Source organism: Gossypium arboreum, chromosome 5 (assembly GCF_025698485.1).
Source record: "Gossypium arboreum isolate Shixiya-1 chromosome 5, ASM2569848v2, whole genome shotgun sequence".
Taxonomy (NCBI): Eukaryota; Viridiplantae; Streptophyta; class Magnoliopsida; order Malvales; family Malvaceae; genus Gossypium; species Gossypium arboreum.
Genome location: NC_069074.1, coordinates 76612475 through 76638071, shown reverse-complemented (window position 1 = coordinate 76638071; position 25597 = coordinate 76612475). Strand labels below are relative to the sequence as shown.

At 36.8% G+C, this 25597-nt stretch overlaps 1 non-coding gene across 1 annotated transcript; it reads left to right on the top strand.

The window, feature by feature from the left end:
- The first annotated feature begins 2038 nt into the window (after positions 1 to 2038).
- Positions 2039 to 2145, top strand: LOC128293655 (small nucleolar RNA R71). Its single transcript, XR_008283833.1, has one exon. It is a non-coding gene; the product is annotated as a small nucleolar RNA R71 (small nucleolar RNA).
- The last annotated feature ends 23452 nt before the right edge of the window (positions 2146 to 25597 follow it).

Genomic DNA, 25597 nt, shown 5'->3' with positions numbered 1-25597 from the left:
CTTCTTAAATTGTTTCAGAACTAAGATAAGTTTCTCTTCTTGCTCAGTAGTTAACTCTGCTGAAACAATCATAGGCAGAGTAGAAGCGTCACCTAAATAAATATATTTTAAATGAGAAGGTAATACCTTGAGTTCTGGTTTAGGTGGCTCCTCGATTGACGCTTTCGGCTGTGTGTAATCTCTTTCATCTAAATCTAAAGATTCGAAATGGGATTGTGGACTAAATCCCTTTTGATTAGCTTCTAGCAAAGCTAAGTTTCCATCCTCCTCTTCATCACTTGGAGGGTCTGATGTCAAAATTCTTTCCAGAGGATCCTCAACAGAGTTGAGTTCTTTCTCCACTATTAAATCCTCTAAGTTGGATACTGCAGAACAATCATCTATTGTGTCAGGAAATCGCATTGACTTGAAAACGTTAAATGTTACCTGATCGTCCTGAACGCACATAGTAAGTTCGCCCTTCTGCACATCAATAAGTGTCCTTGTTGCTAAAAACGGTCTCCCCAGGATAATTGGTACCTCTTTTTCTGCTTCAAAATCTAAAATTACAAAATCAGTAAGAAAGATAAACTTATCTATACGTACCAATACATCCTCAATTTTTCTTTCTGGATGTGCTAAGAATCGATCTGCTAGCTGAAGTGTAACCGTAGTAAGTCGAACTTCACCTATCCCTAACTTCTTAAATATCTACATAGGCATCAAGTTGATACTTGCGCCCAAGTCACATAGTGCCTTACCATAATAAGCTGCTCCAATGTTGCATGGAATGGTAAAACACCCAGGATCCTTCAGCTTAGGGGGTAATTTGTCTTGAAGATATGCACTGCATTCCTTCGTCAAAGCTACCGTCTCAAATTCTCCAAGTCTTCGCTTCTTGGACAGGATATCTTTCATGAATTTTACGTTATTTGGCATTTGGTCAAGTGCTTCAACCAATGGGATGTTGATATGAAGTTGCTTGAGTACGTCAAGGAATTTCTTGAATTAGACCTCCTTTTTTTGCTTCTGGAGTCTTTGAGGGTAAGGTGGTGGAGGTTTATATACTGGAGTTGATACTGGTTGATTTGTCTTTGGCGGCAATTTTGCTGCTAACGGAATGGTTGGCTGATCAGAATTGGCTAGTTCTGAGGTTACCTTTTCAGGTATTGCAGGTTTTGGTTCTAGTGGAACAGGAACTTCAACACCCGGTTGAACTTCTTCCAAATCTTGAACTTCAGCATGCTCCTTTTCAGCTTCAATGATGTTGGGCTCTACCGTTTTTCCGCTCCTCAATGTTAGTACTTTACAATGCTCCTTCCCTAGATTTCTCGGATTTTCCGTATAACTAGGTAAAGCACCTTGTGGACGGCTCCTAAGTTCAGTAGCAAGCTGGCCCACTTGATTCTCCAAATTCCTTAGAGTGGCGTCATTCTTCACCATGTATGCCTTCAATAAATTCTCTAATCTATTGGACGATTCAGCCTGAACTGGTTTCTGAACTTGCTGTGAAAAACTAGGCGGCTGGGTTGGTCTAGGTTGGACAGAGTTGTTACTGCCTCCAGCCCCTTGGTTACTCCAGGAAAGATTGGGGTGATTTCGCCATGATGGGTTGTAAAAGTTGGATTGTAGCCCTTGTCTTCCTCGGTTCTGGTTCTGATTACCTATGTAGTACATGGATTCTGGGTTTGATGGACATTCTTCAAACACATGTCCTTCCCCACAATAGACACGGGCTATATTCTCATATTGGTTAGGTGGTTGAGCTACAAAACTGTTAGACCCATTAGTGGTAAGATTCTTTAACATTGAAGATATCGAAGATACCTGGGATGCAAGTGAAGTGAGAGCGTCCACTTCATGGATTCTAGCAACTCGTTTTCCTGACGTTGCTCGATTGGTTGGCCACTGATAATTGTTACTGGTGATCCTCTCGATGATTTCATAAGCCTTATTGTAAGACTTAGATAAGATAGCACCGTTAGCAGAAGCATCTACTACCATCCTTGTGTGAGCGTTGAGACCATTGTAAAATGTCTCAAGTTGGATGCAATGCGGAATCCTGTGATGAGGGCACTTTCGTAATAACTCTTTGAATCTTTCCCCTGCCTCATACAATGACTCATCATCCATTTGTTGGAAAGCAGTAATCTCATTTCTCAGCTTAGCAATCTTGCTAGGCGGGAAATACTTCACAAGAAATCTCTCTGCTAACTCTTGCCATGTAGAAATCGAGTTCGGTGGCAGTGAGTTTAACCAGGCTCGAGCTCTGTCCCTCACCGAGTACGGGAACTTTTTTAATCGTAATGCATCTTCGGGTACTCCGGCTAGCTTGAAAGAGTTGCTCACCTCCATAAATAGTCTTAAATGAAGATGAGGATCTTCAGTAGGCATTCTACTGAACTGGCCCACTGTCTGAAGCATTTGGAACATGACTAGCTTTAGCTCGAATTGTTGTGCCTCGATCTCAGGTCTTCTAATACCTGGATTAAGGTCATTAAAAACTGGCACGGCATATTGTCGTAAAGCTCTATCCCTATCATCAGCAATAAGGATAGGATTTTGAGCAAGGTTTGCTCTGTTTCCTTGATTGATATTCTTGAAATTCATCTCTTCGATCCTTCTCTGGTTCGCTTGTCTTATTCGTTGGCGAAAGGTTCATTCTATTTCAGGGTCCACTGGAAGTAAGTCGATAATTCGGTCAATACTCATAAACACCTGAAATAATCAGAGAAGAATTAATTAAGTAAAATTGAATAGGAAAATAAAAGAACCAAAATGTAAAAATAAATTCACAAATAATGTTTTTTTTAAATAGTCCCCTACAAAGGCGCCAAAAACTTGGAACGGCGGAAATGTGCAAGTGTACACAATCGTAATAAGTAATAAAGTGACAAGTAAATGTCGAGTTATCGTACCCACAAGGACTGTAAAAAGCGATATTTATGAAATTAATTAAAACACTTTGGTGAGGTAAAAATGATTTTGGTTTGACAAGAGTGATTTATAAACTAAGATTTTAAAACTAAGTAAACAATTTAAATAAAATAAAAGAGTTTTAGTGCACGATTTCAATTAAGATTTAATCAAGATGATATAATTGTGTTGGATTAATTATACCTGTTTAACTTAGAAATATTAAATTTGTGCTTATGCTGTTATGAATAAATTCACGGCAACCCAGTAATTTGCTAACTTATGAACATATTTACTAATTAAAAAAATTCCATTTACCTCTTGAACATATCCCTATGCCAATTCAACCGACTAAACAGATTTAATAAAGTAAACATGCTATCGCACATACATACATATTGAATTAAATTATCTCTCGCATATTCCTATGTCGATTCAACCGATTAATTCAACTTAATAAACATGTAAAAGATTATGTGAAGTAACAAAGTAGCCATACCTTGAAACAATTTAATCACAACAATCTTGCAATTTATGCAAGGCATATGTATCGCCAAATACAATGCTAATTTAATTTTTAGTTACCTTAGAAGAATTAAACATGCACTGATTAAGTACTGAATCCATTAATTGCAATTTCAATCCATTTAAACAATTAATTCTTTAGTTATCTAAACAATTATAATGCCAGATAACCTAAGCATGATTTTACTTAATCAAGCATTTCACTGAGGCCTATAACAGCAGAAACACTAATTTAATAATTCATGTAGGCAAAATATAATCAACCCAACACGAATTAAAATTCAAGCTAAACTGATTAAAATAACCATTTCAACAACAATATTTTTCATAGATATGTTCATCATAAAAACAACAGAAATTAAAAAGAAAGGGAACAGAAAGCAAATCCAGTGTTTCTCTGCAGCTTGACTGTTGCTCCGTTCTTAGTCTCTGTTGTCTTCGGCAAGCAAGGCTTCTATGAATCCTTGATTGCTGCCCAAGATGGCTGAAGATATCCTCTTTCTCAAGAGAGGAAATCAGCACAAGAGGAAGGGAAAATGGGATGGAAAATGGAGAGGAAACTTTGAGATAAGTGAAGAGAGGGTGAGAGAATGTTGTGGAATGAGGGATGTTGAGGGATGCCTTGAAATGGGCAGCATAGGGTGGCTTTTAAAGCTGAAGAGGGCTGCTAAAAATAGCAAATTCAGCAGCCAAGAGAGCCCTCCCATGGCCAGCCACACACATGGCAAGGTTGAAGCTTTCAACCTTGCTAAAAATAGACTGGGGCAAATCTACAAAGCCTAAAATAAAGATGGGGTTTAAACGTAATTTGGAGGTTTTTCAAGGGCCTTTTTGCAAGCATATTTTATCAGCTAATTTTTTGATTTGCGTCAGCCAATGGACGATCCTGGTCAGCCCAATTAGTGGCTGGTTCGGCTCACTTCATTCGGTTCAACCAGTGCAGTTCACTAGGCCATTTCTTCATAATTAATTAAAATTAATTCATTTAACCTAAATTAAATAGGAAATAAATTAAAATTAATTTAATTATGAATTAATACACATTTCTGGATGTCTTGGGCTGGAAATTAATTGGTCTCAATACACATTTTTGGATTTCAAGGCTTCTATGAATCCTTGATTGCTGCCCAAGATGGTTGAAGAACACCTCTTTCTCAAGAGAGGAAATCGGCACAAGAGGAAGGGAAACTGGGATGGAAAAATTGAGAGGAAACTTTGAGAGAAGTGAAGAGAGGGTGAAAGAATGTTGTGGAATGAGGGATGTTGAGGGATACCTTGAAATGGGCAGCATAGGGTGGATTTTATAGCTAAAGAGGGCTACTAAAAATAGCAAATTCAGCAGCCAAGAGAGCCCTCCCACGGTTGGCCACACACATGTCAAGGTTGAAGCTTTCAACCTTGCTAAAAATAGGCTGGGGCAAATCTACAAAGCCTAAAATAAAGATGGGGTTTGAACGTAATTTGAAGGTTTTTCAAGGGCCTTTTTGCAAGAATATTTTATCAGCTAATTGCCTGATTTGGGTCAGCCAATGGACGGTTCTGGTCAGCCCAATTAGTGGCGGTTTGGCTCACTTCATTCGGTTCAACCAGTGCGGTTCACTAGGCCCTTTCTTCATAATTAATTAAAATTAATTCATTTAACCTAAATTAAATAGGAAATAAATTAAAATTAATTTAATTATGAATTAATACACATTTCTGGATCGTCTTAGGCTGGAAATTAATTGGTCTCGATACTTCAAATTGCTCTCGATTTTGTTCTTCTCGCAGTGTTCACCGGGCCCTTTTTCTCCAATTGTGTAATTTTGTCAAAAATAACCAAATTTAGTCAAAATTAACTACAAAATTAATTAAAATTCATAATTTTCATATTTTTAACATAATTTAATTATTTTATAATATTTAAGTTTTTTTACAAGAATTTAACTGAATTTGCATGATTTTAAGTAGAATTGGGTATGAAAAAGTATATAAATTTTTGTGTTTCCAATAAGATTTGTTCTCGATCTGCTGCAACTTTAGGGAAATAAGATCTTCATTCTGCTCCCTTGTTATCTCAAGAAGATCTCACTCTTCAATCTGTTTTCTTGCCACCTCAGAGAGATAAGGCTGGTGGTAAAATCTGCTCCATTGGCGATACATGGAAATAAGATTCACCATTTTCGATCTGCTCCACTGCAACTTCAGGGAGATAAGATCTTCAATCTTCAGTCTGCTTTCTTGCTACCTCAGAAAGATAAGACTCATTCTTCAAACTGCTCTCTTACTACCTCAGAGAGGTGAGGCGGGTGGTAAAATCTGCTCCATTGCCGATACATGGAGATAAGATTCACCATATTCGATCCGCTCCTCTGCAACTTCAGGGAGATAAGATCTTCAATCTTCACCAATATTGCTATACTATCCTCTAGGGAACCTGTCCTGTAGACTCCATTTTATATGCACATGCTTATGCCAAATAATTAGGATGCTATGATTGAAATGAATCCAATGCTTCTAACTAAATGTGTTATGAATGATATATGCAAAAATGGGGATGATTCCATTTTAACAATTTAGGGTATCACCACTCGTTGTTTATTAATATTGTTACTAACGCATCTACTCAACCATCATCTTGACAGAGTATCCCAAAGAAACAATCATATCTTGCCTGGCCAGCTTGCCCCACTGTAATTCCAATGTCCCTCCTTTTGAGACAAAAACATTGCAACTTATAGTTGAATTTTCCTCTATTCAGTTCGCTACCTCACTCCTCAGGTGTTATAGCCAAATGTGCATGACATTTGCATGAATACAAAATATTTCTCCTTTCCTGAAAATATTTTTCCCCTTAGATCAATCACCTTTTGAAATTGTATCACTAATGCCATATTATTTGGACAGAAATCCAAAGAGGTGATTTATTCAAGTATATCCTTGAACTTTGGTGCATTCTAAACAATTATTCTACTTCAGACTCTTACATTATCTAGAAACCCCTAGAGTAATGCAAAACTTCTATTGTGAAAACATTACTAGTTCATTCATCATTATGTCAATGCAACATGCTTGCAATCAAATTGTAATAACGGATAAGAATGGAATTGAACTGAGTTCAAAGTAAACAAGTCATCAAAAGAACAACAATGGTCATTAATTTTGGACTGTATAAGAGAAAGAATAATTCAAAGATAACCAATTTGTTGGAAATAAAATGAGGACCAAGTACCCTTGATATCGCAAACTGAGCGTCTTTGCACAAACTTCTTGAATACCAATTCAAACTCGACAAGTGTTTAAGAGATCAGAAGCACTTTGTTAACGCCCCAAGATGCAACATACCCCCTTCACGGTTAATTCAAGTATAACAAGACCACCGCCTTCTCACTTTGGATCCATATTTGAGCCGCCCTTTTCGGTTTTTCAACTTAAATCCCCTTTGGTCTGAAGTCGCCCTTTACGGGTTTTCACCTTAGCCTCTCATTTTTCTCTTTTTCTTTCTCTTCTCTTTTTTTATTGAGTCTCAAAGCGCCCTTTACGGGTTTTCACTTTGGGCCTTTCCATTTTTATTTGGTCTCAAAGCGCCCTTTGTGGGTTTTCACTTTGCCCCCCTTTTTTTTTGAAAGTCTCAAAGCACCCTTTGCGGATTTTCACTTTGGCTTTCTTCCGTTGTTAAGTGTAGCACTTTTTGACTGAATCTGAGTTCACTGGATTAGACAAATTTCTTCCATCCATTTCGGCCAGGATTAATGCACCCCTAGAGAAAGCTTTCTTCACCACATAAGGCCCTTCCCAATTCAGCATCCATTTTCCTCTGAAATCTTTTTGTATGGGAAGAATCTTCTTCAAAACCAAATCTCCCTCATGAAACTCTCTTGGGCGAACCTTTTTGTCATAAGCTCGCATCATTCTTTTTTGATACATCTGTCCATGTTTAATAGCCTTTAGCCTCTTTTCCTCAATCAAATTCAACTGATCATATCGAGACTGTATCCATTCTGCTTCATCTAAATTCAATTCTGACAAAACTCGAAGGGAAGGTATCTCTACTTCAATGGGTAGAACTGCTTCCATTCCATAAACCAATGAGAAAGGTGTTGCCCCAGTAGAAGTTCTGACAGATGTTCGATAAGCATAGAGGGCAAATGGCAACTTATCATGCCAATCTCTGTAAGTTTCGGTCATTTTCCCCACAATCTTCTTGATATTTTTATTGGCTGCTTCCACTGCCCTGTTCATCTTTGGGCGATATGGTGATGAATTATGATGTCTGATCTTGAACTGACTGCAAACCTCTGCTATTGTGCTATTGTTCAAATTTAACGCATTATCAGATATGATCCTCTCAGGCATTCCATATTGACATATAATTTCTTTCTTTAAGAATCTGCTGACTGTCGATTTAGTTACATTGGTGTACGAGGCAGCTTCCACCCACTTGGTAAAATAATCAATGACCACAAAAATGAAACGATGCCTATTTGAAGCCTTTGGTGAAATTGGCTCGATGACATCCATACCCCACATGGAAAACGGCCATGGAGAAGTCATAACATGCAAAGGCGAGGTAGGTACATGAATCTTATCACCATAAATTTGACATTTGTGACATCTCTTGGCATAATTGATGCAGTCACCTTCCATGGTTGACCAATAATATCCAAACCTCATAATTTGTCTGGCCATTGTGAACCCATTGGCGTGTGTTCCACAAACACCTTCGTGCACTTCTTCTAAGATTTTCTTAGACTCCACGGCATCCACGCATCTCAAAAGTACCTGATCCTTCCTTCTTTTGTACAAGATCTCTCCATCTAAAACATAATCACAGGCGAGTCTTCTCAACATTCTTTTGTCATTCTCCGCGGCTTGATTTGGATATTCACGATTTCTCACATATCACCATATATCCTAATACCAAGGATGATCATCTCTTTCTTCTTCCTCTATATTATAACAATAAGACGGGGCCTCATAAATACTTATCTGAATGGGCTTCACATCTTCTTATCTGCTTACTTTGATTATGGAAGCCAAAGTAGCCAAAGCATCTGCCATCTGGTTTTGATCGCGCAGGAGATAATTGAAAGTAATATCATCAAACTCTTCAACTAACCCCAACACCAGCCTTCTATAATTGATTAGTTTAGCGTCTCTTGTCTCCCATTCACCTCGAAGCTGGTAAATTACCAGTGCAGAATCTCCATATACTTCCAATGCCTTGATCTTGCGTTCTATAGCTGCCCTGAGCCCCATGATACATGCTTCATATTCTTCCATATTATTTGTACAATCAAAATCCAATTTACACATAAATGGATAATGATCTCCATCTGGGGATACCAGAACTGCCCCAACTCCATTACCCACAGTGTTTGAGGCTCCCTCAAAATTCAACTTCCAAAAGTGACCTTTTATAGTGTCCTCTTCAATAGCTTCCACATACCCTATCTCCTCATTGGGGAAGTCAAAATTCAAAGGTTCATAATCTTCTAAAGCTTGGCTGGCCAGAAAATCTACTATTGCGCTTCCTTTCACAGCCTTCTGACTCACGTAAATTACGTCAAATTTAGAAAGCAAAATTTGCCACCTAGCCATCCTACCATTCAAGGCATTTAATTCCATCATATACTTTAGAGGATCCAATTTTGAGATTAACCAGGTTGTATGGTACAACATATATTGCCTCAATCTTCATGCTGTCTAAACCAAAGAGCAACACAATTTTTCATTTGGCGAATATATTACTTACCCTCAGTGAATTTCTTACTGAGGTAATATATCGCCCTTTCCTTTCTTCCTGATTCGTCATGTTGACCAAGCACACATCCCATTGAATTACCAAACACGGTTAAATACAATATCAATGGCCTGTCTGAACTTGGGGGTGATAGCACTGGAGGCCTTGACAAATATTCTTTAACTTTATCAAAAGCCTTTTGACATTCCTCATCCCATTCTCCTGGGTTATGATTTTTAAGAAGACAGAATATAGGGTCACATTTCTCTATTAATTGAGAAATAAACCGCGCAATGTAATTTATCCTTCCGAAGAAACCTCGAACTTCTTTTTGGGTAGGTAGTAGAGGCAACTCCTGTATAGCCCGGACTTTGTTTGAATCAATCTCAATTCCCCTCTCACTGACCACAAAGCCCAATAGCTTTCCGGATCAAAGCCCAATAGCTTTTCGGATCTAGCCCCAAAAGTACACTTTGTTGGATTAAGCTTTAACTGAAACTTTCTCAATCTCATGAAAAACTTTCTCAACACTTCGATGTGCTCCTTTTTAGTTCGAGATTTGGCTATCATATCGTCAACATACACTTCAATCTCCTTATGCATCATATCATGGAATAAAGTCACCATAGCTCTCTGATACGTCGCTCCAGCATTCTTCAATCCAAATGGCATTACCTTGTACCAGAACGTGCCCCACAAGGTTATAAAAGTAGTCTTTCCCATGTCCTCAGGATGCATCTTGATCTGATTATACCCCAAGAAGCCATCCATGAAGGAAAACAACGAGTATCCAGCCGTATTATCCACTAGCATATCAATATAAGGCAAGGGGAAATTGTCTTTTGGGCTAGCCTTATTTAGATCTCTGTAATCCACACACATTCACACCTTGCCATCTTTCTTGGGAACAGGCACAACATTGGCTACCCATTCTGAGTACTTGATCACCTGAAGGAATCCCATATCAAATTGCTTTTTAACCTCCTCCTTGATCTCTAAGACAATATCTGGCCTCATTCGCCGAGGTTTCTGCTATACTGGCTTGCAATCTGCTCTTATGGGAAGGCAATGTACTGCAATATCAGGACTTAAACCGGCCATATCCTGGTATGACCATACAAAAACATCTTTTAATTCCTGAAGCAACCCAACAAGGTCCCGCTTTGTTTCTTCAGCTATGCATGTTCCAATTTTTACAACTTTCCCCTCTTCCAAAGTCACCATGTCTACGGTTTCTTTATGAGGCAAAATTTGCTTTTCCTCTTGTTCTACCATCCTTAACAAGTTTGGAGATAAATCATAGTCTCTGTCATCTTCACAGTCCTGAGATCCATCTAAACACATGTCTTGCTCAAATAGTGATTTTGAGTTAGTAACAGCGTCACTCATGATATTGATATCCCGGGACTTATTATAGGTACAAAAATATACAAAGAATGAATGAATTTGATAATTATTATTTTGTATGGTATGTTTATGAATGAAATAAAAGAATGATTGAAGAAAGAATCAAAATAATTATTTAGATATGAAGAATAACACAATTGCTTGTGAAAAGAATAGTATTTGTTCAAAATGATAGCAAAAAATGTACTTCATTAAAATAATGATGTTTGAACATGAGCCTATTTCACAAAGGAATCTTCATTATCTCTAAGCTTAAAATAACAAGTTTGTTTCGAACATTACTCTGAGTAAGCTCTAAAAACTACAGGAAGATCTTCTGCAGTCCAATTGTCTAGAACACTCCCAGGCTCATACGGACAAATATCTAACAAAATCCCCTCTTCAATTGTCTCTTCAAAAATGGAATTGATGTACATATTTCCCAATGCTTCTCCTATGCTTTCTTTCTCTGGCACCCCTCGTTCAGGATAAATAATGCCCCCCGATAGAAAAGACTTGGAGATATCAGGAATTATTATGGGCTCCCACTTAATTTCCCCACCACTCACTCGTGCTCTTCTTCTTTCTTGCCTTCTTTCTAATCCCTTTTTCCTTTGTCTTGCATCTAGATTGAACCCCAAACCAAAGCGATCATGCTTATCTTTCAATATTGGCACTTCAATTCTTCCTTGGAGGCATCTTCCAAGTCCCTTTCTTGGTATAGCTCCCCAGCCTACCGTCAACTGTAAACCCATCATCGTAGTTTTGGACATTTTTGGCTCCAGAATTCTACTTCCCTTAGTGATGAATGTTACATTCGCAAACTCCAAAGACCGAAAAGAACACTCAATGGCCTCCTCATCTGTCTCTACATACGGTGCATCACTGCTTACGGCCACAATAATATCTTCTTCAGCATTTATCATTACCAACCGTCCTTCTGATACCAGCTTCAGCTTTTGATGTAATGATGAAGGCACTACTCCTACCGAATCTATCCAAGGTCTTCCCAACAAGCAGCTGTAAGAGGGTTTAATATCCATCACTAAAAAATCTACCTCATACGTGATAGGGCCAATCAACAAGGGTACTTCTATTCTCCCCATGACTCTCCTCTCTGTGCCATCAAATGCTCGTACTTTGTTCTGACATCCTTTCATGTGAGAGCTATCCACAGGTAACTTGTTTAGTGTGGACAAAAGCAACACATTCAATGCTGAACCATTATCTACCAAGACCCCTGGCAACGTGTATCCTTTACATCTGGTAGTTATATGCAAAACTTTGGTAGATCCCATTCCTCCTGCTGGTATCTCATCATCATTGAAAAAGATGAAATTGTCTACACTTATGTTGTTAACCAACCGATCCAACTTGTTGACGGAAATGTCATTGGTCACATATGTCTCGTTTAGCACCTTCATCAATGCGCTCCGATGCACCTCTAAACTCAGTAGTAAAGCCAATATGGATATGCGAGCTGGCTATTTACGCAACTGTTCCACCACACTGTACTCGCTATGCTTCAGAAATTTTAGGAATTCCTTAGCTTCTTCTTCTTTCACCGATTCATTAACAGGCACCTCAAGTTCAACCGCTTTTCCCCTTTTCTGTTCAATCGTCAAATCTTTTCCTTTTGCAGGCTCTGTTCGAGCACTTGTCAAATCATATCGCCTTCCACTGCTTGTGTGAGAACCTATATTTTGGTCCTCCTTTATCAAGCTAACTGAACTCTCTTTTCCCGGAATTGTCACATTACAATCGTAGTTCAAAGGGACTCTTTTACTATCCTTGTAAGAAAAAACCCTGGCTTCTGAATTATGATCTTTGGCATCACCTGAACTCCTGCTTCATTCTTAGGACCCGAAATAATGACCACATGATAATTGACTTTTGGAACACTTGATACAGATTCTAACGCGCATATATACTCCTCCTCCGTAACCTCTTCATAAAACTCTATTTCTTTGCTGTCCATCAGGCTCTAAATAACAACTCTGAACCCTTCACATTCCTAAATTCTGTGTCCCTCTTTATGATGGAATTCACAATAATTCTCTATCCCATCATTATTTCCTTCTGTGTCTGAAGTGACTAACCCCCTTATTGCCATCTCTTTTAAAACTCGACTCAAAGGAGTTTTTACTTTTGAAACATCCCTCTTGGTCCTTTTTCCAATACCTCCATCTATTGCATTTACCCCGTTATCAGTATGATTAGGTAGCAGATTTTTAGTACTGGGCGTATTATCGAATTTCACAATGCCCATCTGGATAAATCTCTCAACCAGCTTCTTAAAAGTGGTGTAATTTTCTATCGAATAACCCACAATTCCTGCGTGATATTCACATTAAGCATTAGCATCGTACCATTCAGGGAACGGAGGTTGCAATGGCTATCCCCTCCACCTCTGCGCATACTACTTAAAGCTTTCATTTGGTTTCTTCTCCATGTTCTGTAGAGTAATCTTATCGGGAGTTATATCTGTCACATGGCTGTATTGCTTCATGAACGCCTATGCTAAATCTCTCCATGAGTTAATTCTATTTCGACTCAACTGATTGTACCATTTAGCAGCTACTCCTACCAAACTATCTTGGAAGCAATAGATTAATAATTGATCGTTATGAACATACCCTATCATTCTCTTGTAAAACATAGTGATATGAACTTCAGGACAGCTCGTTCCATTATATTTCTCAAATTCTGGCATCCTAAACTTGTATGGAAGTACTAAGTCTGAGACCAAACTTAGATCTTTTGCATCAATTCTCGGGTGTCTATCAACACCTTCCATTGCTCTAACTTTTTCCTCCAGCCATTTACACCATTCTTCTAACTGCTTTTGTGACTCTGCCTTTGCTCTTTCCTCTTTTGCAACTTCATCCAAATCAGGGACCATTGGATTATTTGAGTTGTTACCAGGATTATAACCTGAACTAGCTTGAAAATTCATTGGCCCTGAAACCCCAGCCTGAAACTACTAATGCCTGATCGTAACAGATGGCTTCTGCAAAATAATCTCAGGTTGTGTCTGCACATGTATAGGAGTGAAGCCAGGAGGATATTGAGGGTCTTCATTATTTTCTCCCATATTATCCATAGGACCTTTTCCCTTATCCACTCTTCCCATCAGCAATTAGGACAACTAACTCATTATTTCTCTTTGGGACTTCATCATCTGTTCTTTCATCTCTTGCTGAATCTTAGTCAGCTGCTCTTGCATCTGTGATTGCATTTGCTCTTGCATATCTTTTTGCATTTGTTCTAACTTTTCCAGTCTTTTGTCCATTGACTTAGTCTTTTTCCTTGTACCATAGGGATGCGTATTTGGTGTGTTTTTGTTGGTTTCCAGATTACTGAAATAATTTTTAATTAATTAGAATCTTGTCATGATCTTTAATGCATATGATGTAATGTGATGCAAATGCATGAATGCAAAGGAGGCATCAATTCTGATTCAATTCCTTTTAGAAAACTTTACTAGAAAATAAAATTCTTTACATAAAACTGAGTTACAAATACGACTTCGCCCTAACACTCAAGGCCTTAATTTTCCTAAGCAATGAAGCTAGTTCCTGGCCCCTATCTGACTTCAACTCGTACTTCACACTTAATACGTCTTCTTGTACTGCCAAAGGCTACAAGTAATCCGCTACTTCTCTAATTTGTGTTACAACTTCTCCCATGATGTAATCCCTAATTTTAACTTGGTCTTGAGAGTGATGAAGCTGACCCTTCCATTGCTCCTCATTTGCTTCCAAGAACCCAATCCTCATTTCACAACTTTGCAATGCCATCTCTAACTCTTCTATTTTTCCTTTCATCTCCTCGATCTTACTTAAGCTTGCTTTCAACTCTGTCACAAAATTGCGATTCCGGTATAAGTATAGAGATCTCTCAAGTTCCACTACTCTGGCTCTTAATTCATCTTTTTCATTCTTACTCTCTGACAGACTTCTCTCCAAGGCTTCATTCCGAGCTTGAGCCTCCTGGAACTTCTTTTCCTATTCGCCAGCCCTAATCCTTTCTTCTCGAACTTCTTGGCGCCATTGTTCTGAAGTCTTTCCTAGCCCAGCAGTCCTCATCGACAAGCGTAGCTTCTTCTAATCTGTCTTCAAGCTTTCCAAATCTTCCTCAACTTCATTCTTCCTTTTCTGTAACTTTTCCGCTTCTGACTTTTGAATCTCCACATCTAGCTTCAGGTACATCTTTTCTTCTTTCAACTGCTCGATCTTCTTCCCAAACTCAGAACTCTTCTTTTCAAAGTCTTTCTTTATAATTTCCAACTCTGACGGGGCAATTTGTAACTATTCCTCCATTGGTCGAGTGCTTTCCAAACTTGGTCTAGGAATATTATCATTGACCCTTTTCCTAAACCATCCATTGTATTCAGGTGTTACTATGGAACCAACAGTCAGCCTCTTCATCCAGTGTGTTTGCCTCCAAGCATCAGATAATTCCCGATCCTTCTTTTTATAGTGGTCTCCTTTATATGGGAATTCACACTGAGCCAGCCCGTATGTCGTAGGTATGAACTGCCTCGATTTATATTGCCTTAATACAAGCAAAGGAGTGTATCTAGTAGCTCCTCAAATTCCTAACAATGGCACCCAATTATAGTTCCCACATCAATACAAGATTTCATCAGGAACCATCCAGAAAGCTCTCAACTCTACATCATCCTCCTTGAGATTTTGGAGAATTTCCATCCATTTCTCTTTTGAAATATCATCTCTCCTTTGCATAGCCATCTGTTCTTTTAATGGGGAGTAACCTTCGGAGTAGACCCGGTAAGAAACCTTATTCACTTTCTAAAAATGCTCGTGAAACCATACCATCAACAGTTGTGCATATCCAATAAATTGACCTTCACCTGTCCTCCAACACATGCTCAAAGATCTAAACGTCTCGGCCAGTATTGCAGGTACAGGTGTGACTCCCTTCTCTAGACGATCAAACAAATCAGTGACTGCCTCATCAACATGCCTTAAAGCCTTAGGAAAAATCACCAGTCCATAGATGCTTAAGGCAAAGATATCAACCCTTTTCTTTTCATCCGGATGCATCAAAACCAAATCTCTCAAATTCTCCCAGGGAATACATTTACTATCCCTCTTTTGTTAAATTCGAGCAATGACCCAAGACTCGCTCATCCCCAAAATATTCACCAAATTTTTCGCAAAAGTTTGACCATTAAAAACCTTAGCATAAGCTTTTCTGACTTGAGCTTTTGGACTCCTCAACAAGGTAGTATATTCTTCCAAAGTAGGCACCAAATCTACTTCTCCAAAAGTGAAACAATTATAAGCAAAATTCCAAAATTGAGCCATACCTCAGAACAAACGCTTATCCACCTTAACATCGAGCAAGTATGATATATCACCATAACTCTGGTAGAACAACTATTTAGTGCCCTCATCCCAACGAGTCCATATATCTTTCAACTCCTGCAGCTCATTCTGTGTTACATTGATGCAAGTAAAGTTCTGTAACTTTGATATATATCCTTCTGTCAGACTATCCCGTTTCTCTGGTCGTAACCTCTCTGACCATACGCGGACGACTGCATTATCCTCAACTTTTTTAAGATATTCATTCTCCATGTTAATCTTTCTAACTTAGTAATCGAATACAAACCAACACCTCCTTTAATATGCAATGTCATGCAAAACACAATCAAAACAAAACACGAGTTAGTATCAAATATAAGTAATAAAATACAAGTATAACAAAGTTAATCATAACACACATATGGGCAATGACTAAGGCTTGACGCGGCTCTACCAAAGGATAGCTCTTAAGGTTCACTATATGTAGTTCAGTTCTAGAGTAAAGGTACCCGAACCAGTAGATTCCATTATAGGCTCATATGGATCTAGTTCGGTTCAGGGGAATACATTTCCCTATGACCATACGGAGATGAAAATCTCACGAAATCATAGGTACGGATGTATCCTAGAAGCAATCCACTAGCCCATACGGAGGTAAAAACCTCACGAAAGCATAGTTTCTTACTCCCACTTCACAGGTATAACCACAGCGATCATGCAATGCAATGCCATATTATTCTACCAAACTCTAACTACTACAATCATGCAAACAAATGCAATTAAAATAATCATGATTTTCAAAACAAATTTTCAATTCTTTGACAAAAGGACAGCAAACAATCAATTTGATGGCCTGACTCTCTTTGTTCAATCCCCAGCGGAGTCGCTAAGCTGTCGAAACCATTTTTATTTGAAAGAAAAAACGGGAATCGACATTTTAAAAACCGAATATGGAGTTGCCACCAATCTTTTTGTTTAGGCGTGATTGTATCACCAAGTAAAACATTTTGTTTCATTTAAATCAATTTTGGTTCACGTAAAACCAAAAAAATGGGTTCGGGAGTCGGTTACGCATGAGAAAGGGTGAGCACCCTCATTACGCCCAAAAAATTGGTACCAAACTGATTCGATGCTATCCTTATATCAAAGGTTTTTTAAAAAACATCTTTCGAAGTATAATTCTTTTTAAAATGTTTGACTAGTTGAAATTAGCGGTCAAAATTCTCTCGTTTCAAAGATATGCAGCATCATATCTAGCACGATTGGACACGATCCCTTATACCTTCAAAAATACAATTGATTTTTGATCCTCAAAAACTCGTAAAATGATAAAAAGAATATCCAAATATTTAGTTCACCTAAAAATCATACCCAGCACGGTGGGGCACGATTTCCCGAATTCCCAAATATTGAATATTGCCTTATTTCAAAATTTTTGAATAATAATGAAAATTGGAAATTAGCTTAAAACATGTTTACTCATTTTTAAAAGAAATAAGATAGAATACTTAATGTATCACAAAGAAATATTTGTATAGAAAAGGATAAACCATTTTAAAACCAAATACAACTTAATACAACTATTCTAGGCAAATGTAACCAAATTCTTAATCATGAAAGGAGAACAATTGATATAACAAATAAAACCATGAATAAATAATATACAATAACAATATACATAATCGATGCAGCACAATTAATACAAGATATACAAAATAAAATGAAAATTTTAAAAACGACATGATGTAAGACAAGTTTAAATAATAATGATCACACAATATATAAAAATTGAGGAATTAATGATTTTGAAACCACTTGTGAGAGCAAAATAGAGATATATAAGTAGTCATTAAAATATTTATAATAGGACGAAGATTTTAAATCAAGAAATATTCCAAGGGCTAAAAATATATTTATTAAAATATATAAAGGAAAATTTAGATAACGTATGGGATAGAAAAGGATAACAAAATATATAATAAAATATAATCTTTAAGAAATACATACAATAGGTTTACAAAACATACATATACATAAATAAATTTGGAAATCATTACTTGTAAAAAATATGCACTAAATAATGCCTTTAAGATTAAATTAATTTTATTATAAATTATATAATAGACTTGATAATATACTTATATGTACAAAGAAGACTATATGCATAAAATGTATGGATTTAGTAATGTATATAAATTAAATTTATGTACCAATGTTTCCGTATATGTATAATATTTAAGTAATATATGAAACATGTAATTTCCTTTTGAACAATAAATATATATATATATATATATATATATATATATATATATGAGTAAATTCAAAAACAGTTAGATGTATGTAATAATTTAATGTTAATAATATTCATAGAATAAAGCTAATTTTATTATAAGTATTTATATACATGTATAATAATGTATAAAATGTTACATAAAATATTATACAACATGTGAAAATACAATTACCAATTACCCAAATTGCAGCAAATAAGTAAACCAATAATACAAATTATACAATTAATACAAACATTACAAATAATATAAATGATATGATAAAATAAATTTAAAAAATAATTACTAAAGTAACTCAAAATATACAAGTAAATATGTAACGCCCCCGTACCCGAGACCGTTGCCGGAGTCAAGCACGAGATGTTAACGGACTTAATTCATTAATTAAACAGCTCAAACAATTTATTTTAGAATTTCCAGACAAGCTGGCTAACTGCGTCACAGTCGCTAAAAAATCCATATCTCGAGTTACGAAACTAAAATCCAATTCCGTAAATTTTCCTTGAAACTAGCCTCATATATCTACTTACTAATTTTTTCTAGAATTTTTGGTCGGGCCAATTAGTACAGTTTATTAAAGTCTCCCCTATTTCAAGGTTCGGCTACTCTGACCCCTGTGTATTACGAATCAGATATCTCCCTGTACAGAGTCTCAATGACTATTTCGTTTCTTTCTAATAAAACTAGACTCAATAAGGATTTCATACATGTAATTTAAAACTCATAATTTTTTTTGTAAAATTTATGGTGAATTTTTAAATTCAAAACAGGGGATTCAGAGATTGCTCTGACCCTGTTCCACCAAAACTTAAATATCTCATAAAATATAACTCAGTTACCTGTTTTTTTCTTCCATATGAAAATAGACTCATCAAGATTCGATTCCATTACTTATTAATCATTTAATTCCATTTATACTATTTTTAGTGATTTTTCAAATTCACGTCACTTCTGCTGTCTGATTCTATTTTGTGGCAAATTTTACCTTTCCGAGGATTTTCATGGTTTAGTTAAGACATAAAGCATACATGTTATCATATATAAACTTGATTATCCATTCCAATAGCTAATAATTCTCAATCATTTCCATTCCATCCATGGCCATATCGTAAGATTATACACACAAAATTATTGGAATGCTATACATGTCATATTTCCAAAAATTTCAAGTCATTATACCGCGATTGTCCAGTGATAATGTGAGCGTGCCTCCGACCGTCCCGATCTCCAAATTGACTTGTCAAAACTACAAAGAATGAAAAGGAGGGAGTAAGCATAGATGCTTAGTAAGTCCACATGCAAATAACAAATAACTTAACAAAGTAATTATACCAACCAACATTAGCATAATATCACCAAAACATGTATCACATTTCTATTCATCATTTATCATCTTACCATTTTATTGTTGTCGTATCAAGTCTCAACCCGAGGGTTAAGTACATACCTATCCAAAGTGCCCATTCCACAACACTTACCAATACGTCACTTGCATCTTGAGTATTCTTCCATTTCACTATAATTTTACCCGTTGAACACATCGGAATATAACTCGGATACATGGAAAGCTTGCACATAAGTGCCACATATGTAGCCAAGCTACCATGTAACCCGCCCATAAGCGAACTCGGACTCAACTCAACGAGCTCGGGCATTCGTATCCATAAGTGAACTCGGACTCAACTCAACAAGTTCGGATGCCTAGTTACATTTCACGAACTCGGACTCAACTCAACATGCTCGGGCGTTCGCATCCATAAGTGAACTCGGACTCAACTCAACGAGTTCGGATGCCCAAATATCCAAATCTATTCCTAAGGTTCAATGGGACTTTCCTCCTTCATACTTCTTTACCATTCTTCTTGGAATACCAATGACGATACTTCGGTAGTCTTTTACATTTTTCACATAATTCATAAAATTTTTGCATGTTGTCCAACAATGACCACAAAGCATAGAATTTCATGATAACAATCATAATATCATATAAATAGCATTAAATAATTTAAAATAACGGTTATATTACAATTTTTACATATGAACTTACCTCGATACAAAATGAGAATAATCGAGCCTATTCCTCATAAACTTTATTTTTCCCCCAATCTCGACTCGAATCTCTTTTCTCTTGATCTATAATACCAAATTAATTTATTTAATACACACGTTCATCAAAACAGCCCCTAGTACCAACTTTGACAAAATTACCATTTTGCCCCTAAACTTTTACATATTTACACTTCTTCCCCAAGGCTCGTAAATTAAACCTCATCCTATTTTCTTATGTTTTTTGACATGCTAATCATTTTTCCCTTCTATAGCAACATCAGATTCACACTCTAACATGTATTTATGAATATTAGGTATTTTTACCGATTATGTCATTTTACTCGTTGTTACGAAAAATCACTTAGAAAAAGTTGTTTAACACAATCTCAAACTTCATATTCTACCATAAAACATCAATATCATCCATGGGTAAAATTTTAAATATAAACCCTATTATCTGAGTTTCCTTAATACCTTACTAGACTTTTTCTTCCTAGTGATTTATTCCTTTCTAAGGCAATTTCTTGCCATAGTCCAATATTGGTTACGCGCCCACTTAACACTCCAAGAGCATCAGTGGGGCGGACAACACTTTACCTTTTGAAGTAACACTTAGTTTACTTATGAAGTTCAGAGCTCACCCAAATACCAGGTGTTACCCTACTTTTAAGGAAATCTTGTTGAAACATCATGGTCTCAGACTTAGCTTAGAGGAGTACCTCACATTTCTTCTAGTCCTATTATCCTCAAGAAAATGAAGAAAGAAGATATTTTCTTCTTAACCTATCTTAAGCACTTAAATCAACTCAAGTTTTATTGAAACTTGTTAAACGTCAAATCAGTCATTGAGTATCTTATCCAAATCTACAATTCCTAAGAAAACTAATCAAGTACCTACCTTTGGTCTTTATTATCTCGGTTCTAGTTTGGTTGGTTCCTGACTATTGTTCCTGCTGTCCTGAATGGGTCAAAGCCAACCTTATATGATACTCTACACTACTGACATAAACTCTCATCATAAAGATTATTTCCCTTATCCATAATGGAGTCTGCCCACTCTATGTGCCATCAAAGTTTTTAGGTGAATCCTTTCTTACCAGATACACTTCTTGATAACTATGTGCCAACCTAATGTTTGTCAACATCAAGGCATCACAAGGGGCTTAAAGGGTTCTTATGCTTACTTTAGTTCAAATGTTATACATATTCAAAACTTATCTCATACGTCTTATTTCCCTAAATAGTATCAAAACACTAAGGCTTCGTCGGGCAGGGTGTTACGCAGTCTATCCGTCCAAATTGCTGTTTTAGCGTATAGATCAAGTGCATACCAGACATTAGAATATTCTGCAAGGATTTTTCTCAGAATGTATTGAGTTGTAAAGAAGAAGATATTGGTAAGAGTAATGAGAACTATGTAAGTCGGGCATATCTCTGAAAGTATTGTGCATCCAGTTCATTTAGTTATGATGATAGCTACGCTCTAGCGAGGTGGATAGGAATGAAACGAAAGGATGAACCAAGAAAAAATATATAAAGAAAATGTGACAACCTTAAAACGACCCTAGTCGGAATGTGGTTTTGGGACCACAAAATCGAGGCATAAAAATAATTTGATATTTATTTTGATGCCTATAATATGTGTTAACTCATGTGTGACATTTTTGATGCTTTAATTTAGAGTTATAAATGTGAATTTCACTAGAAAGGACCTAGTAGTAAACTTTAAAAGTATGAGGGGGGAAATGTGTGATGACTAGTTGATCATGCATGCAAAAATGAGGGGTTTGCATGTCAATTTCCCTTTTATTAGCTAATGGCCGCCATGACAAAGGAGGATGGGCAAAACATGTCATAGACATGTTTTGTTGGTAGTATGGGTAATAAAGAATGAAAAAAAAGAGAAAAAATGGTCTCATGCATGCCCATTGCCGTGAGTTGTGGAGAAAGAAAGAAGAATTTTGTTCATCATTTTCATTTCCTTTGGGCTGAAAATTCTAAGGAAGAAGGAAGGAATTCTTGTTTCATGTTGGTTTGGAAGAGGTTTAGGAGGAGGTTTGGCCATACTTGTACCTAGATTAAGGTAAGTTTGATGTTTTGCCATGAGATTCATGTATATTTTAGTAGTTAGCTTGAGTTCTAACTAGCTATGGTTCAAATCCTTACTATGTCATGGAGATGATATTCGCTAAGGTGAGGTTGTGTTGATATCATTTGCATGCTAAAAGTGAAGCTCAGAATGGTGCATGTGATGGTGGATTGAGGATTATTGAATATTCTTTTAGCACTTTTGAGTGAGAGTTTGATAGATACCATGAGGTTAAACTTCATGACATTGTAAGCTTGTAAGTTGGATGATGAAGTTCATGCTTTGTGAAGGTAAATGGGAAGGAAGAAGCATTCGCCATAATGAAAATATATGAGATAGTCATAGTCATCCTTATGATTCGGCCCTTGCACCTATATGTATATATGTTTGCACATGATGTATTGGCATGACATATATACTATTTCAAGGTATATATTTGCTTGTGATGATGTTTCGGTTATGAAGTACATGAGAGATGTGTATTGAGCTACAATATGTAATGCGTTAGTTAGTAAAATGTATGCTGTTTTTGTGTGGTATTATGTATAATTGGCCTCAACAAGGACATGCATATTCGCCACATGAGGGAGTTGGTGTGCATGCATTCGGTTAGAGGCAAGCAGATTGATGCCTATTCTTGGCTTGGAAAATTCGGCTAAGGAGAGTACTAACTAATGTGTTGAATTCGATTCGTGATTTCATACACATGTGACTCTAATGTCTAATGTATATAAGGGCTAAGTACCTTGAGCTTCACTTTGATGATTGAATGAATTGTATTGAATTGCTTGTTGTGATTAAAAATTGTGCATGACCATTGTGTATTTGAGCTAAAGGATGGCCATATGACCATTTAAATTCCTTGTCATATTCGCCATAAGCTATCATAATGAGATTTTAATAAGTTAAATTTGTGTGAATTAGCTCAAGAGCTTAGAGGACCACAGTTGGATAAGGGAAAGGAAAAGTGATCGAATAGTCATTTAAATCGCTCGACAACATCCAAGGTAAGTCTTGAGTAATGACCCTACTTGAATTATACTGAAATCATGCTCCTTGTGTGTGGCTATTGAGCCGAAATTGTAAAGGTTTGATAAATATTTTGTGTTTGAGCCTTAGTAACTGAAAATGAAATATGGATGTGTCATGATTATTGATATATGTGTACATGAGCATTTGAATGATACCGGGCTAAGTCCCAAAGGCATTTATGCTAGTGATTATATCCGGCTAAGACCTAAAGGTATTCGTATGAAGTTGTTATATCCGGCTAAGACCAAGGCAATTGTGCAAGTTACCAAACCGTTAAGACCAAGGCAATTGTGCTTGTGGTTATATCCGGTTGAACTCAAGGTACGTGACTCGAAATGAGCAATCTTGCTGTAAAAATTTCAGTTTATACACTTGTGAAAATTCCAGCAATGACGTATGTTCGTATGTGCTTGAATTAGTTGAGCCCTTACAAGTAAGTATTCGTCATTGATAAACGAGCTACCGCCTTTGGCTAAGTTGTTCTTTGTGTATAAACATAAGGGTCGGTAATGTGAAGTAAGTATGATTATGAGAATGTGTATTAATAAAGTGATTCATTTAGTTATGTAAATGTAATACTTTAGTCAAAGCTGATTTCATTATTTGAGACTTACTAAGCATTAAAATGCTTACCCGCTGCTTTGGCTCTCTGTTTTATAGATTTTGCTCGTTAGCTATCGGATTCGGGATCATCAAGTCAAGTCATCCACACTATCAGAGCCCCATTTTGGTACAATTTTGGTTGAACTTTGAAATGGCATGTATAGGACTACCCTTTTGTTGTAGGTCATGTACCTTTCGGTTTTGTGTAAACTTGGATAGCCATGCGAAAATGGCTTATATACGTTTTTAGCATAGTACTATAATCGTTTGTATGTTGATCATTATGAGGTATGGAATTGTTTTGAAACGATTAGCCATTGGAATGGTTAATCATGATCACACTTTGTGCTATGTATGCAAAAGGGGCCAATTGAATCATGGAAATCATGAAATAGGTAAAGCCTACCTTAAAGGCAGATGCTGACAGCAGCAGTGATGTGGATGTGGAAAATCACTAAAAATAGTAGGAATGGTATTAAATAGTGAATAAATTATGTAAATGAACCTTGATGAATCTACTTTCATATGGAAGAAACGAAATGGTCATATGAGTTATATGTTAAGAGATATTAAAGTTCTTGTAAAACAGGGCCAGAACGGTTTCTGGATCCCCTGTTCCGACTTTGGAAATTAATTGTAAATTAACCAGAGATAATTTGGAGTCATGCTATATATTTATAGATTCCTCTCTGAGTCTAGTTTCTATAGAAACAAACGAAATCAGTATTGAAGCCCTGTACAGGGAGATATCCAATTCGTAATGCGTGAAGGTCAGTGTAGTCGAACCCTGGATTAGGGGAGACTTTAACTAATAAACTGTACTAATTGCCCCAACCAGAAATTCTAGAAAAAAATATGTTGATGGACTTATGAGTCTAGTTTCATAGAAAATTTACGAAACTGATTTTTGAGCTTTAAAACTCAAGATATGATTTTTAAAGCGACAGTGACGCAGTAACCAGCTAGTCTGGAAAATTTTTTTTATGGACTGTGAAACAATTAAGTTAAGTCTGTGTGCACCTTGTGTTCTATTCCGGTAACGGAATCAGGTACGGGGTGTTACAATTTTATTGGTATCAGAGCTACGGTTTAGTCGATTCTAGGACTACCGTAATGCGTTTGGGTCTAGCTATACATGCCATTTTATGTGATTATTTGATAGTGTGGTGATTTCTGACGTTTGAATTTATGTTTAATTATAGTAATGGATCCCGATCCCAACCGAAGCGATAGCTGATGATGTGGAGAGTGGTGGCGCTGCCCAAGACAAGGGACAGCCGCGGACTCTCAACCTATTGCTAGCAATCCGAATGATGAGGCTAGGCAAGCTTTTTATAGCGTGATGAATGATTGGTTCAACCAATACATTCGAACTAACACTACTGCTCCACAACCTCCATTCCCGACTAATACAACCCCCGCACCTACAATGCCTCCGTAACTAACCAAATAAGGTCCAATAAGCCCCAGTTGATAGAATCCAAAACATGGGGCTACTGAATTTAAAGCTACGGATAGCGGCGATGCCGAGCAAGCTGAATTTTGGTTGGACAACACTATCCGGCACTCGATGAGCTATCTTGTACACCGATGAATGCCTAAAGTGTACTATCTCCTTGCTACGTGATTCTCGCCTACTATTGGTTGTGTACTCGACTTCACAGCCCCG